Source organism: Gobio gobio, assembly GCF_949357685.1.
Source record: "Gobio gobio genome assembly, chromosome: 6".
In the NCBI taxonomy this organism is placed as follows: domain Eukaryota; kingdom Metazoa; phylum Chordata; class Actinopteri; order Cypriniformes; family Gobionidae; genus Gobio; species Gobio gobio.
In genome coordinates, this window is record NC_137102.1 from 42,018,880 (window position 1) to 42,032,740 (window position 13,861).

At 40.8% G+C, this 13,861-nt stretch overlaps 1 long non-coding RNA gene across 1 annotated transcript; it reads right to left on the reverse strand.

Moving 5' to 3' along the window:
- Positions 1 to 506: 506 nt before the first annotated feature.
- Positions 507 to 6,295, reverse strand: LOC307127500. The gene is made up of 4 exons (XR_013816649.1): positions 5,584 to 6,295; positions 4,790 to 4,839; positions 3,258 to 3,362; positions 507 to 688 (listed from the first exon to the last, which is right to left on the reverse strand). It is a non-coding gene; the product is annotated as an uncharacterized lncRNA (long non-coding RNA).
- Between the last annotated feature and the right edge of the window lie 7,566 nt (positions 6,296 to 13,861).

Genomic DNA, 13,861 nt, shown 5'->3' on the forward strand with positions numbered 1-13,861 from the left:
ATGTGTATAATGACATGGGTATGTCATACACTCTAAAAAAAGGCTCGTAATCATAGGGGAACCTTTTTTAGTGCTATATAGCACCAATTTTGGTGCTTCAGTGCACTGTTAGACATTTTATTGTATTTTTGCGGTAACTTACTGGCAGCACTATTGCCAGTAAGTTACTGTAATTGCCCCTTTACAGTAGCTTACCTGTAAATGTGTTTTACAGTATGATGCCCTTACCGTAATTTAATTTTACAGTATGATGCCCTTACCGTAATTTAATTTTACAGTATGATGCCCTTACCGCAATTTAATTTTACAGTATGATGCCCTTACCGCAATTTATTTTTACAGTATAATAATTTTTACAGTAATTTTACTGTAATTTATTTTACTTTTTATTTTACAAAATATGCATATGTTAATATGTTATTACTTTATTTTGAATATTTTACATGAATGCAATAAAATAAATAATACATTTAATAAATTCCAAATAAGAGACTTGAGTCCATGTACATCAGTATATTTTTTTATTCACCGTCACAATCAATTACAAAAAACAGAAAAAAAATAGAGAACTGAATTCATTACAACAAATCAAAGCAGAGATCATGACGATATGGCAACAAAAAGTATGAACAAAATACCCCAGCTGGTCTTGGCTGGCCTCCCTACTGGTAAACTACTAATGGCTGATCTGAAACAAAACAGAGGGACAATGTGTGAGAAATGGTTTATCTCATCTAAATTTGTTCATGGACAGATGAGGTAACAACTTGTGCAACAGCAGTTATTCATAGTTATACTTGTTATATTATTATTATTCATAGTTATACTTATATTATATATCTCTATCCCGAGGACAAGCGTGCGCGCTCTGGAGATTATCATGTGAAACGCAACAATACCCAATCAGAAAGCAAGCTGCTGACGGAAGACACCTCCCTCCAGCTCACGCTGGAACATGTAAAGGCCATGTTCACACCATCTCCATTACTTCATCTAAACATTTTCCTTTCCCCCCCCGCAAATTTTCTTTAAAAAGCATTCCATACACTATCAGGGTATATACAGAACTTCTTAAGTTGAATTTAATACCTTTTACTACCTTTTTTAATACCTTCAAAATATTTTTTAATACCAGCGCGACTTCAAGCTGCAACTATAGTAGCGTAAATGAAATATCTTTCCAAATGGAATAACATATTGCATCACAATGTAACGAGGTCATTATAACTTAACATCAGCTGCCCACAGAGATGAGAATAGAAATAAAGACAGAATAGGAAGGAGACATCTTCTTCATAGTTCATGCAGTGTACAGAGCAATTTTCACGGCGCAATATAGATTTTTTTTCTTTTTCGTTTTAAATCATGAAGGCGAGTCAGTGGATATCACACAAAAACGTAATGTGTGTGAGAGTCGGTGAAGTCTCAAACCTGGTCAATTATTCACTACTGAAAGTGAACGTAAAATCTGACAAGCTTTCGGCGCATATTCTCACAGAGACAAGAGATATCTCTTTATTTATATAAATCTGCTTTAACATATGCTGATAACGTATAGCCTATAACTGTCTGAATTTATATTCTTAATATTTCTCTTTTGGCCCATATTGTGAAACAAATTAGAAGAGAAGTATAGGCCCATTTCGTGTTAAACAAGTTTTTTTTTAAATAAAGCTGCTCTTACTTTCTGATAATACTGATATTATTGTAGTGTTCTGACATATTATAGACTGATAATCATTTTAATTATAGGCATATAATTCCTTGTTTAATTGTGCAAAATGTATTTAAATAATGAGGAGTAAGCTAATATATCTATTCTTTTATTATGCAACATGTCGGTTGTGCATTGATGCATTATGAAATTATCACGGGGGCAAATTAAATGTATTATCAATTTAATAATAAAAGTAGGCCTACCCTAATAATAATAATAATCATTTATATACATAAATAGTAAATGCTAAATCTTCACTCATACAGTGAGCAGACAAGTCGCGCTCGCTGATCCGAGCCATGGTGTGAGCATATAAACCGTGAGCTTTGGCTTTACATCGCATGCGATCTACCCGTACAGTGTGAGTAGATACGCTTGCTGAAATCGCACAGTGTATGCCAAGCTTTAAGCAACTTGCATACGGTATTTCGAAACAGCTCTTCAATGCCATAGATTCAAATTGAAAGAGTGGTGTTTAGTTGCAAGGTCTAAACACCACAGCACCTCAGCTCGCAATGTAGTGGTGGTGATAGGGCATAGCGTCTGCTGTCTGACGTCTGTCACGCACCTGATGATGGAGCTGCTAGACTAACGTTAGGCTACTGGCAGTGGTTTGAATCGGGAGAGCAGTCGGGGTTGAGGGCAAAGCAGTGGAGGTTGAGGTCGTTGATGCATCTGTAGCGCAGAACATTGGTATGGGAAGCTGCTCGCTACGTCCGCGCATCCTAGCTTGGTGGCTATTTGATTACATATGCGATTTGACGCCATTCACCCCCACCCAGGTTATATTAATTGTCTTCTTGCAGACGTGGCAATAAGCCTCGCGGCTGTTGCAAACTACTGGCCTAAGCCAGTCTTTAAATCGTGAGTCCTCCAGCCAGAGGTCCGAAAACTTGCATTTCCCCATGCTTTAATTACTGAATGGAAGCGAGCTCGCGTACATGTTTGTCAGCAAGCCAGCCGCGGATCCAGTTCGTTTCAGCGCGCTGCGAACGAACACCACCTCACACGATATCGCGCAGGTCCTACTCTAAACATATAAATAAATCCACGCGAATTTTAGAAAAAAAAGGCCAAATTGACAAATTTATCTAAAAAAAATTGGACTCGAAAATGTAATACCTCGTCAGATGACGTTTAGTACTTTTTACTACTTTTTAATGCCCTTAATTTTGGCTAATTTCATTTACTACCTTTTACAACCCCGCGGACACCCTGACTATAAGAGCAATTTCATGATATGATATACTTCATATCACCTGTGGTGTGGTAGGCAAACGTCACCTCCTGCTCAACTGACATCTTATGCTGCCTTCACGTGCTATAGGAATTAGTGAACTAGTTTCCTAGTTAAAAAATTGGACATGAACGCCCTCTCAAGTCAAAATCTGAATGTGATGAGCTCGTAATCACAACTTCAGAAGTGGGAAGTAGGAAATTTCTAGCACATGAAGGCAGCATAAGACGAGGTTGGCTGAAAATTAAAAGATAAAAGTCTCTCAGAAATTGCAAATAATTAAATACTTGCACCTGTACATACTTGCATGATTAGTTTTTAGTTCAGGTTTTAGTTGTAGTCCAGCTTTGTCCGTTTCTCCGTCTATTCCTCAGTCTCTCTGTTTTCTGGTCACTGGTTGGATATGATCTGCATATAAAATAATGTATACATATTTTGGTAACACTTTACAATAAGGTTGTATTAGTTAACATTAGTTAAAGGGTTAGTTCACCCAAAAATGAAAATTCTGTCATTAATTACTCACCCTCATGTCGTTGGACACCCGTAAGACCTCCGTTCATATTCGGAACACAAATGAAGATATTTTAGTTGAAAGCTGATGCTGAGAAAGGCTTCAGATAGGCCCCCATTGGCATTCAGTACATTGACACTTCCAAGATCCATGAAAGGCACTTAAAACGTCGTTACAAAGTCTATCTCACCACAGTGGCTCTACAATAATTTTACGATGTGACGACAATAGTTTTTGTGCGCAAAAAAAAATCTAAATAACACCTTTATCCAACTTGTTCTCGACTTCCGTGTATGCCTCCACGACGCATGCGCGAGAATATGACGTAGATCCGGCGTTCGGACACATGACCCAGAAGCGATTTGTTTACGAGCAGAGGAAGACGCACGTGTCTAAGCTGTTGAATTCTACATTGATCGTGCTTTAGGTCTCGGCGTAGTGCTCAAAATGGGGTTAAAGTGTGCATTTCATGGATTCCCGAACGCCGGATCTGCGTCATATTCTCGCGCATGCGTCGTGGAGGCACACACGGAAGTCGAGAACAAGTTGGATAAAGGTGTTATTTAGATTTTTTTTTGCGCACAAAAACTATTGTCGTCATATCGTAAAATGATTGTAGAGTCACTGTGGTGAGATGGACTTTGTAACGACGTTTTTAGTGCCTTTTATGGGTCTTGTGAGTGTAAATGTACTGAATGCCAATGGAGGCCTATCTGAAGCCTTTCTCAGCATCAGCTTTACACTAAAATATCTTCATTTGTGTCTGAAGATGAACGGAGGTCTTACGGGTGTCCAACGACATGAGGGTGAGTAATTAATGACAGAATTTTCATTTTTGGGTGAACTAACCCTTTAATGCATTAGTTAACATGAACTAACCATGAACAACACCTCTGTTCAGCATTAGTTAATCTTTTTTAACGTTAGTTCATAAAAATCCAGCTGTTCATATTAGTTCACAGTGCATTAACTAATGTTAGCAAGATTTCAATAATGCATTAGTAAATGTTGAAATTAACATTAACAAAGATAAATAAATGCTTTATAAGTGCAGTTCATTATTAGTTAATTTTAACTAATGTAGTTAACTAATGAACCGTATTGTAAAGTGTTACACAAATTTTTAAGTGCATACAATGAATCATTTTTAATTACTTTGTCATGTTATGCAGTGACATATCCCACATGAGACTAAACAGTCACAACAAGATAACAAATAGATGCCAAGTAGGAAATGCAGGCAACAAGTATTTTTGAAATAATAAAATGTTATGCATTAAAAGACGTTAATCACATAATGTTAGTCAAAATATATACTTACAAAGCCAAAGATGCTCAGTGCTGTGGCTCTTTCTGGGGTGTTGTTAGCTCCTGTTGACACAAGAGAGAAAAAGAAGAAATTTTCATTAATGTTTATTGACTATAATGGTGCCTAAATGTTATGCACATGATAATTCACAGATATAGGATGACTGCTAGATTGACCACTTACACAATCAAATGACTATCAACACTGAAAAAAGAGAGAAGACAATAATAGAGCCTTCAGTGGCATGTAAAAATGAATTCATATGAAATAATATAATAAATAAGAAGCATCAATGAACATACTTGAACTAATTATTATTATACTTGAATATATATTAATCCTCTGGTGTATACACTGGCGTAAATGTTCTATTTTCGAGAGAGAGAGAGAGAGAGAGAGAGAGAGAGAGAGAGAGAGAGAGAGAGAGAGAGAGAGAGAGAGAGAGAGAGAGAGCCTTTGACACCGCTAACGTTACTTCAAATGGCGTCACACACATTTAACTGTCAACGAAAATATGTAACTATAACTGGCCGTGAAAAGACGGAAACCATTGTTCGCGTAAATACAACATTTGGTACATAATGTACAATGCAGGTAACAGTTAGTCAATTGTATGCAAATTTAATGGGTTATGAAAGCGGTTCTTGAGGAAAATGAACAGTTCCCCGAGACTGTCATATAGTAATAGCAATTCGATATTATTATTTACTTTCTTCATATATGTAGCTATATTTAATGAATATTGGTTTACGTTTTAAAAGTATCAAAGACATTTGTGACAAATTTGTCAAATAAAAACTTCTTACCTCAGGAAAGCTCGCAGCTGGTGTCTGGCGATCCGATCCACAGGCAGGGACGTCCGTTATGCGCGCACTCGACACAAACCTCATTTGCGCGGGCTTGGCACGCGAGTAAACAATTTAAATTGTGTGAGGTGTAAGCAAAGTTTATAAATATATTTTTTAAACATTTAAAAATTACATTTATATCACCACACTTGTACTGGTATTACTCTGGCATTAAAATAATAATAAATAAAATAAAATTACGGATCATGAGATATAAAATGCTAACAGTAGGTGTTTGTGTGTGTGTGTAGCCTACCGTTAGCATTTTATATCTCATGATCCGTCATTTTATTTTGCAACGTACAGTTATAGCCGAAAAATAAACAAGTAATGAAACTTCACTTTGCCCTCAGCCTAAACGATTTGCCAGGGAACAAATTATAGATCCATGAGAGCAAATATGGGCCGTTAAATCTCCACAAGACTAATTATAGCTGGAGACGCCACAGAGACATCAGAGCCAGCGGCAGACGTCAGAAGGGCTAGCCGAGGAAAGTCTACTCTCGCCGGGTAAACAGGCGCTGAACGCCGCTGACTCACTGGAGCTCACATCTCCGAAAACACCAGATAAAATGTTAAAATAGGCACTCTTCTTATAAATAAACCACAGATTTGAGCTTTAAACAACTACATTACCGACTAAAAAAATCTTAAAACTACGTTTTGTCACACATTAACAGTTTTAACACAAAAAGACGTGTAAACACAGCCCATGTCAGTCATTTCTCAACGAGAGGAGCCGCTGGCAGAAGCTCCTCCTACGAGGCGAATTCGAAATACATTTATAACACTAATACTTTACTCTATTTATTCTATACTCTATTTTTTCCTCTTTTTGAAAGTTGTGAAATCACTATTGTGGAGTTTTTCCATAGACCGTAAAAAAATATGGACGACGCGACTTCATTGACTTCCGCTGACCAAAGTTGAAGCTTTCATAGGCCCGCTCACGGCGCTGACATCTTGGGACCGAGTCTGCGCAGTAGCGATCTCGGGACCGGAGTTGCGCAGTAGAGAACAGGAAGTAGAGGCGCGATTATCAAAAGCCCGCCCACACTCTCGCAGATGCAGAACAATTAATTATGTTGGTGTGAAATAAACAGTTATGGAAGTTTAGAAATGAAAGCTAAAGCTCCAATCTCCTCCCAAAAATCCAGAAAAAAGTCCGTTAGTGCCTCAGTGACAAGTTCACTCAGAGAAGCCGTCAATCTCAGCTGTCAATCATGACGTCACACCCCCCGTTTTTATAGCATCAAATAACTCACTAAAACTAAACTTATTTAAAAAACGAACACTTGAAATGAAATTATTGTAATAAAAACTGCCTAAAATGACAGAAACCATCTTTAGGAAACAATTATTTGAAGTGTAATTAAATTGTTTAGTGTGTCTCGCGCCCATTCAAATACATGGAGAGGCGGGGTTTAGGAGCTATACTGGGACCGGCCACCGGGGGGCGATCGAGGCCCGAAAGCTTCAATTTCTGACTGGAGCACTACAGGCTTGAGTTTTTCTTTTGCTATTTGAGCAAATGGGCACACAAAAAATATATAATTATTGTATTCTCTCATTCACCGCTATAAAATTTAACCCAACTATGACGACTTCCGCTCTGAGAAACCCGAAAATGTGAAAAGGGTCGGAGAAAATACTAAGTATAAAAATTACTTCTTTGTCTCCCACAAAGAACTAATTTTACATCCTTCCATCCACATGTTTTTATTTAACTTTTAAACATCCAGTGTGTGTGTGTGTTTGTGTGTATTCTTTGTTTACAGTAGCACTACTGCTTTTACGTAAACAGTAAAATACTGCAAATTCCCATATACAGTAAGTTACTGTAAATTTCATTAAAAATACCCACAATGCAGTGCATATTACAGTAGCTAACCGTAAATAATATAAATGGTATTTTACTGGGCTTTTTTGCGGTAAGTAACTGTAAAATTGCGGTAAAGTCTAACAGTGTGGTTCTTCAGCGGTTCTTCAGAGGTGCTATATAGCACCTTAGTCAAAGAACCGGTGAAGAACCTCTGAAGAACCGCTGAAGAACCTCTGAAGAACCGCTGAAGAACCACTGAAGCACCAAAATTGGTGCTATATAGCACTAAAAAAGGTTCCCCTATGATTACGAGCCAAGAACCATTTTTGGTGCAATATAGAACCTTTTTTTTTTTAGAGTGAGGTATTACAAAAAGAGGGTGAAATATGAGGACGTTCCCCATGTCCTCACTTTTCAAAATGCTTATAAATCACACAGAACAAGGTTTTTTTTCACAGAAAGTAAAGTTTCCTGTGATGGGTAGGTTTAGGGGCAGGGGCAGTGTAAGGGGATAGAAAATACGGTTTGTGGTATAAAAACCATTACGCCTATGGAATGTCCTCACATTTCACAAAAACAAACGTGTGTGTGTGTGTGTGTGTGTGTGTGTGTGTGTGTGTGTGTGTGCGTGCGTGCGTGCGTGCGTGTGTGTGTGTGTGTATGTGTGTGTGTGTGTGTGTGTGTGTGTGTGTGTGTGTGTGTGTGTGTGTGTGTGTGTGTGTGTGTGTGTGTGTGTGAAAAAACAATTCCCTATTCACTGACATCCCCTTTTGTGTGTGTAGCAATACCATAAACGACTCATTGGGTTCCCCAAAGATCACATCAATTGCAAAACATCCAATCATTTCCTGATGGACCAAATCAAATCCTGCCCTAAATGTTTTACATTTTCATATCCCAATAGGTAAGAAAAGTCTATCATAATTTCTGTTTCATGCTAAGTTTAAAAGTGTGAAGAAGGTTCTTCATGGAAGTCCTCATGAAATCAAAATCTTATTTACTTTGTTAGCACACATTATTGGTCTTAGGGTGAACAATTAACCCATCAAGTTAATACACAGAAAATAATTGTTTGCCGTGGTAATTTTTAAACAAAATCTGAAAAGTAAATTCCGGTCTGGAATGGCGTTCCCTTTCCAATGATGGCAGTTTAACGGCTTGGGTTTGAATATTCTCGACCACTCCCCTCCAACCGTTAGTCTGCTGAGCGAGAGATGGAGAGGAGGAGCGCTGAAGTAAAACCCTGCCCTCTATCAAGTATTCCGTTTCACTTGGAAATGCGTCACATACTGAAATAAAATCAGTTCCAACTTCCGGTTCACTGGGACTTTAAAAGGGGTTTGCCAATGCTTACCAATTGTTAAAAGTATATCACACATTTTCTTGGATGAACCTGAGCCTTGTGCTCGTCTATTATACCTTGCTAAGTATGGCTTTAAAAGACTTTTAATATAAAAGATGAGTTGAATTAACCACTTTTAAACACTCCAAAAAAATATGTTTTTTAAGGGTTCTTTACACATAGTAACAGTTCTATTAAGAACCGTATCTTGAAGAACACTTTATATGCTGAAATGATTCTTTGTGTTATAGTTTAGGGTTCTTTTTTCTCGCCTTTTCTTTTTCAAATCTGTAACTGTCAAAGACACATTTAAGTGTGAGCAGCTCTGTTCAGATATGGATAGGCTACTTCTCTTGCCAACAGAGATATTGAAATTATGATCTTATTTTTCTATATTGTTGTCTTTATGCATAAACATACCCAGTCACACACACACACACACACACACACACACACACACACACACACACACACACACACACACACACACACACACACACACACACATGTTTGTTTTTGTGAAATGTGAGGACATTCCATAGGCGTAATGGTTTTTATACCGTACAAACCGTATTTTCTATCCCCTTACACTGCCCCTGCCCCTAAACCTAACCCTCACAGGAGACTGTGCAGTTCACTTTCTGTGAAAAAAACCTCATTCTGTGTGATTTATAAGCATTTTGAAAAGTGAGGACATGGGGAACGTCCTATATTTCACCCTCTTTTTGTAATACCTATGTCATACCCATGTCATTATACACATTTGTGTCCTGATATTTCACGAAAACATGCCCACACATACACACACACACACACACACACACACACACACACACACACACACACACACACACACACACACACACACACACACACACACACACACACACACACACACACACACACACACACACACACACACACACACACACACACACACACACACACACACACACACACACACACACACACACACACACACACACACACACACACACAAACAAAACATTAAAGCTATTCCATGACTTTATATCACTTTTTCCTTTTAACATTGTAAAAGGCTCACATACTGTCCAGTTTTCCTAAGTTTGGCCTTCATAAACATAATTTGTTTTTACATAAACAAATGGAAGATACACTGTGTAACTCAATTGTGTATTTCAGATGCTGTCACATCCCACAACCTCTTCATCTGCCGAGAGAAACTGCCACTCAAAATACACATAATGATGGACGTAAAGACAAGATGATTGTGAAGATATTTCACTGAAACTTAGTAGGCCTATTCATTACATCTATCATGTTCATGTTCATTGTCAATTGTTATTTGTGTATTCAGTTAACAACTGTTGTTAGAGCACTGCCATTTTGTCAATGTCAATAAAAAATAAATGTCAATTGAAAATAAAAGTAGGCCTACCTAATTGACACAAAACCCAAATAGAGGCCACAAGATATTATAAGAACAGGCAGATAGAGGGGTAAAGCTATGTTAATAATATATACAAAATTATGTTAATAATACTTATATTACAAAAATAAAGATAATATAATACTATGATTAAGTTAATGAAACTAAATGATTCATAAAAAGGTTATTTTTAATTAGCACTTTCATAGCATGGTTCTTTATGGAACCTGATAAAAGGGTTCTATTTAGCTGTCACATGCCTGTCCTGTCTCGTGTAGCACATGTGGTGTTTTGTTATTTTGGGCCATGTGCTCCTGTCTCTGTCTGGATCCCAACCCCCTTTTTATCTCATTATTGGTTTCATTTGCCCCACCTGTTGTTCCCTCATTACCTGCCTGATTTGTCCCTTTTATAAGTCCCTTTGTGTTTGCAGTCTGTGTCGGATCATTGTTTTGTCTAACGGCTTCCTTCCCTGTGATTCCAGTTGGTATGTGTTGGTTTTTGTTATTCTTGTTTATATGTTTTCCCCCTCGTGGGTTTTTGTTTTGATTTGTGTTTATGTTTATTTTTGTTAAATAAACATAAACATTTCTGCACTTGAGTTCTCACTCCAGTTTTTCCTTATTTTGAACGTGACATAACAATCCGACCCTCAGAGGACTCAGTAGAATGGGCATCTTCCTTTCCCATCTCCCTGCCCTTCCGCTGCACCAAGGGAAGCACGACGTAGCAGACTCCTTTCCCTTCGGCAGGAGGGAACCAGCATAAAGGAGTTTGCTCACCTGTTCCTGTTTGCAGCGGAGGCGCTCAACATCAGTCAGGCAGAGCTCAAGGACATTTTTAACAACTGCCTTAATGAGCCTGTCAGCACCTGAGAGATGGGAATGCTGGGGATGCTATCATTTTGGCAGTTTGTGGGGTTTGTTTACAATCGTGGTGGTGGAGAAGTGCTCTGGAAGGGTGGTCTTCCACCTCTTGGTCCTCCCCCATTTTTCCCCACAGACTGCCAAGTCCCCAGTCCTTCGATGACCCCTTTGGGGAGATGGAGGAGGAAGAACGGGGTCACCACATCCACCACCTACCCGGAGGACCCAGTTCCTGTGGTCCCAGTTCCGGTGGTCCCGAGTTCGGTGGTTCCGAAACGGAGGAGGAGCAGAAAGGCTCCCTCCGTGACTGTTCCGGTGGTTCCAATTCCGGTGGTCCCGAGTACGGCGGTTCCAGTTCCGGGGGTGCCGAGCGCAGTAGTCTCGAGTCCGGTGGTCCTGAGTGCGGTGGTCCCGAGCCTGGTGGTCCCAGTTCCGGTGGTCCCGAGTACTGCGGTTCCAGTACTCCAGTATCTCGCTCTGACAGCGCCGCCCAGGCGCCCTGCTTTGCCCGCGCCGCCCAGGTGCCCTGCTCTGCCCACGCCGCCCAGTCGCCCTGCTCTGCCCGCACCGCCCAGGCGTCCTGCTCTGCCCGCGTCGCCCAGGCGTCCTGCTCTGCCCGCGTCGCCCAGGCGTCCTGCTCTGCCCGCGCCGCCCAGGCATCCTGCTCTGCCCGCGCCGCCCAGGCGTCCTGCTCTGCCGGCGCCGAGGCGTTCTGCCCTCGCCGCCCAGGCATTCTGCTCTGCCCTCGCCGCCCAGGCATTCTGCTCTGCCCTCGCCGCACAGGCGTTCTGCTCTGCCCGCGCCGCACAGGCGTTCTGCTCTGCCCTCGCCGCACAGGCGTTCTGCTCTGCCCGCGCCGCACAGGCGTTCTGCTCTGCCCTCGCCGCACAGGCGTTCTGCTCTGCCCGCGGCGCCCAGGCGTTCTGCTCTGCCCGCGCCGCCCAGGCGTTCTGCTCTGCCCGCGCCACCCAGGTGTTCTGCGCTGCCCGCACTGGCCAGGCGTCCTGCTCTGCCCGCGCCACCCAGGCATTCTGCCCGTGCCGCCCAGGCGTCCTGCTCTGCCCGCGCCACCCAACCTTAAACTCTATGGGCCTCCCGAACTCTGCTTGGCCACCCTGGCCTCCCGAACTGGTCTGTCCCTCCTGTTCCTCGTGGAGCGTCTGGTAGCCACTCCTTAAGGAGGGGGTAGTGTCACATGCCTGTCCTCAGGGGCGCCGCTAACACTTTTGCCTACCGCACCAATCTAGCTATCCAAAATCTTTGTTTGCATTTTAATAATACTGACCAATTAAGCTCCGCTCGCTCAACCCAGAATGCCCCAATTGACTGATGAAGCATTGATTAAAATTATAAGATACAATTTATACAAAACGAAATTTACTTTAAAGAAAGGCTTTCTACAAAACAAAACTTAATGAAGTGGTAACAATCAGTGATGCGCGGGTCAATGTATAAACAACCCGCACCCGCCCGACGTTTTCAACTAACCCGCCCGCAACTCGGACCGCAAAAAAAAAGAAGAAAATATTGTACCCGACCCGCTTCCTGACCCGCATTTTTTAAAAGTAGTAAATGCTCATCGTAGCTCATTGGGCCATTGAGAAAATGTTTCAGGCCCTGGCGTGGTGCTCAGAGGTGCAGCAGCGAGAGCAGGAAGTTCTTGAGGCGGCCCATCATTTTCCATTTCAGCTCCAGATGCATATTATTGATGAACGCGATGTTTATGTTTCGACCCGGCTTGAAGAATTCATCAGCCCACATTTGGAAAACATTTGGAAAAGTGTGAAAGCCCTTAGGAGCGCAAACTGTTATTTTTCTGAATGCTGTATGATATAGCCTAGTGTTATGTAATACAGGCTTGATTTATTCATTTATTTCGTTTAATTTTCTTAACAATTAAGATACTGCATGTGTTTATCCAGTCTAATCGAAGTGTGCGTCTCTCCCCCGACTTTCCCAACAAAAATCCCGCCCCCTCTCAGAAAATACATAAAACTGACTTTAAATGCGTTTAAAAGTAGCCTATTAAAATGGTACAATGGCATTGCTCAGTTCAACGTTTTGGGAAATCGGGCATTTTGTCCCGCGTCAGCATTTATTCAAAAGTTAATAACGCTCCACATTCAAAAGGTAAATAAGGATTTATTGACGATCCGACCGACCGTGACCCGAATATCATTAAAAATATTTTTGGATGACTCGTAACCGCGGGTAACCGCGGGTGGCCGCGGGCACCCGCTCATTTTGGATCAACCCGCGCATCACTGGTAACAATCATGTCTGACCCACTCCATGTCTCCTGACATTGCGCATCTTATGATGTGTCCTTTCTCACTCATGCTGTTGACTTTTTATAATCAACATAGATAGACATAAAAAATAACATTTATAATATTTAAACATAAATATAAAACTAAATACCTTTTCTTAATGGCTACAACAAGTATAGTAATCTACAATACCGAGAAATTTCATGTCGGAGTGGGATTTGAGCAAATGTCGCTTTACCCGTGAGCTGAGTGGTTTGTGAGTGAAGTGTTTTGCTGTATTTTGCCGGAAATGCAGAAATAAGCCATAATTGTGTTAGATTTGAAACTTTTTGGTAGATTATACATTTATAATTTCTATTACATTACTACTAGTACTGTTACTACTAATAAAACCAATCTCTGGGGGCCCCAAAAGTGCACGGGCCCTTAGAATCGTCCTAACCCCCCCCCCCCCCCCCCCCTTAGCGGCGCCTTTTGTTATTCTTGTTTATACAGTATGTTTCCCCCCTCGTGAGTTTTTGTTTT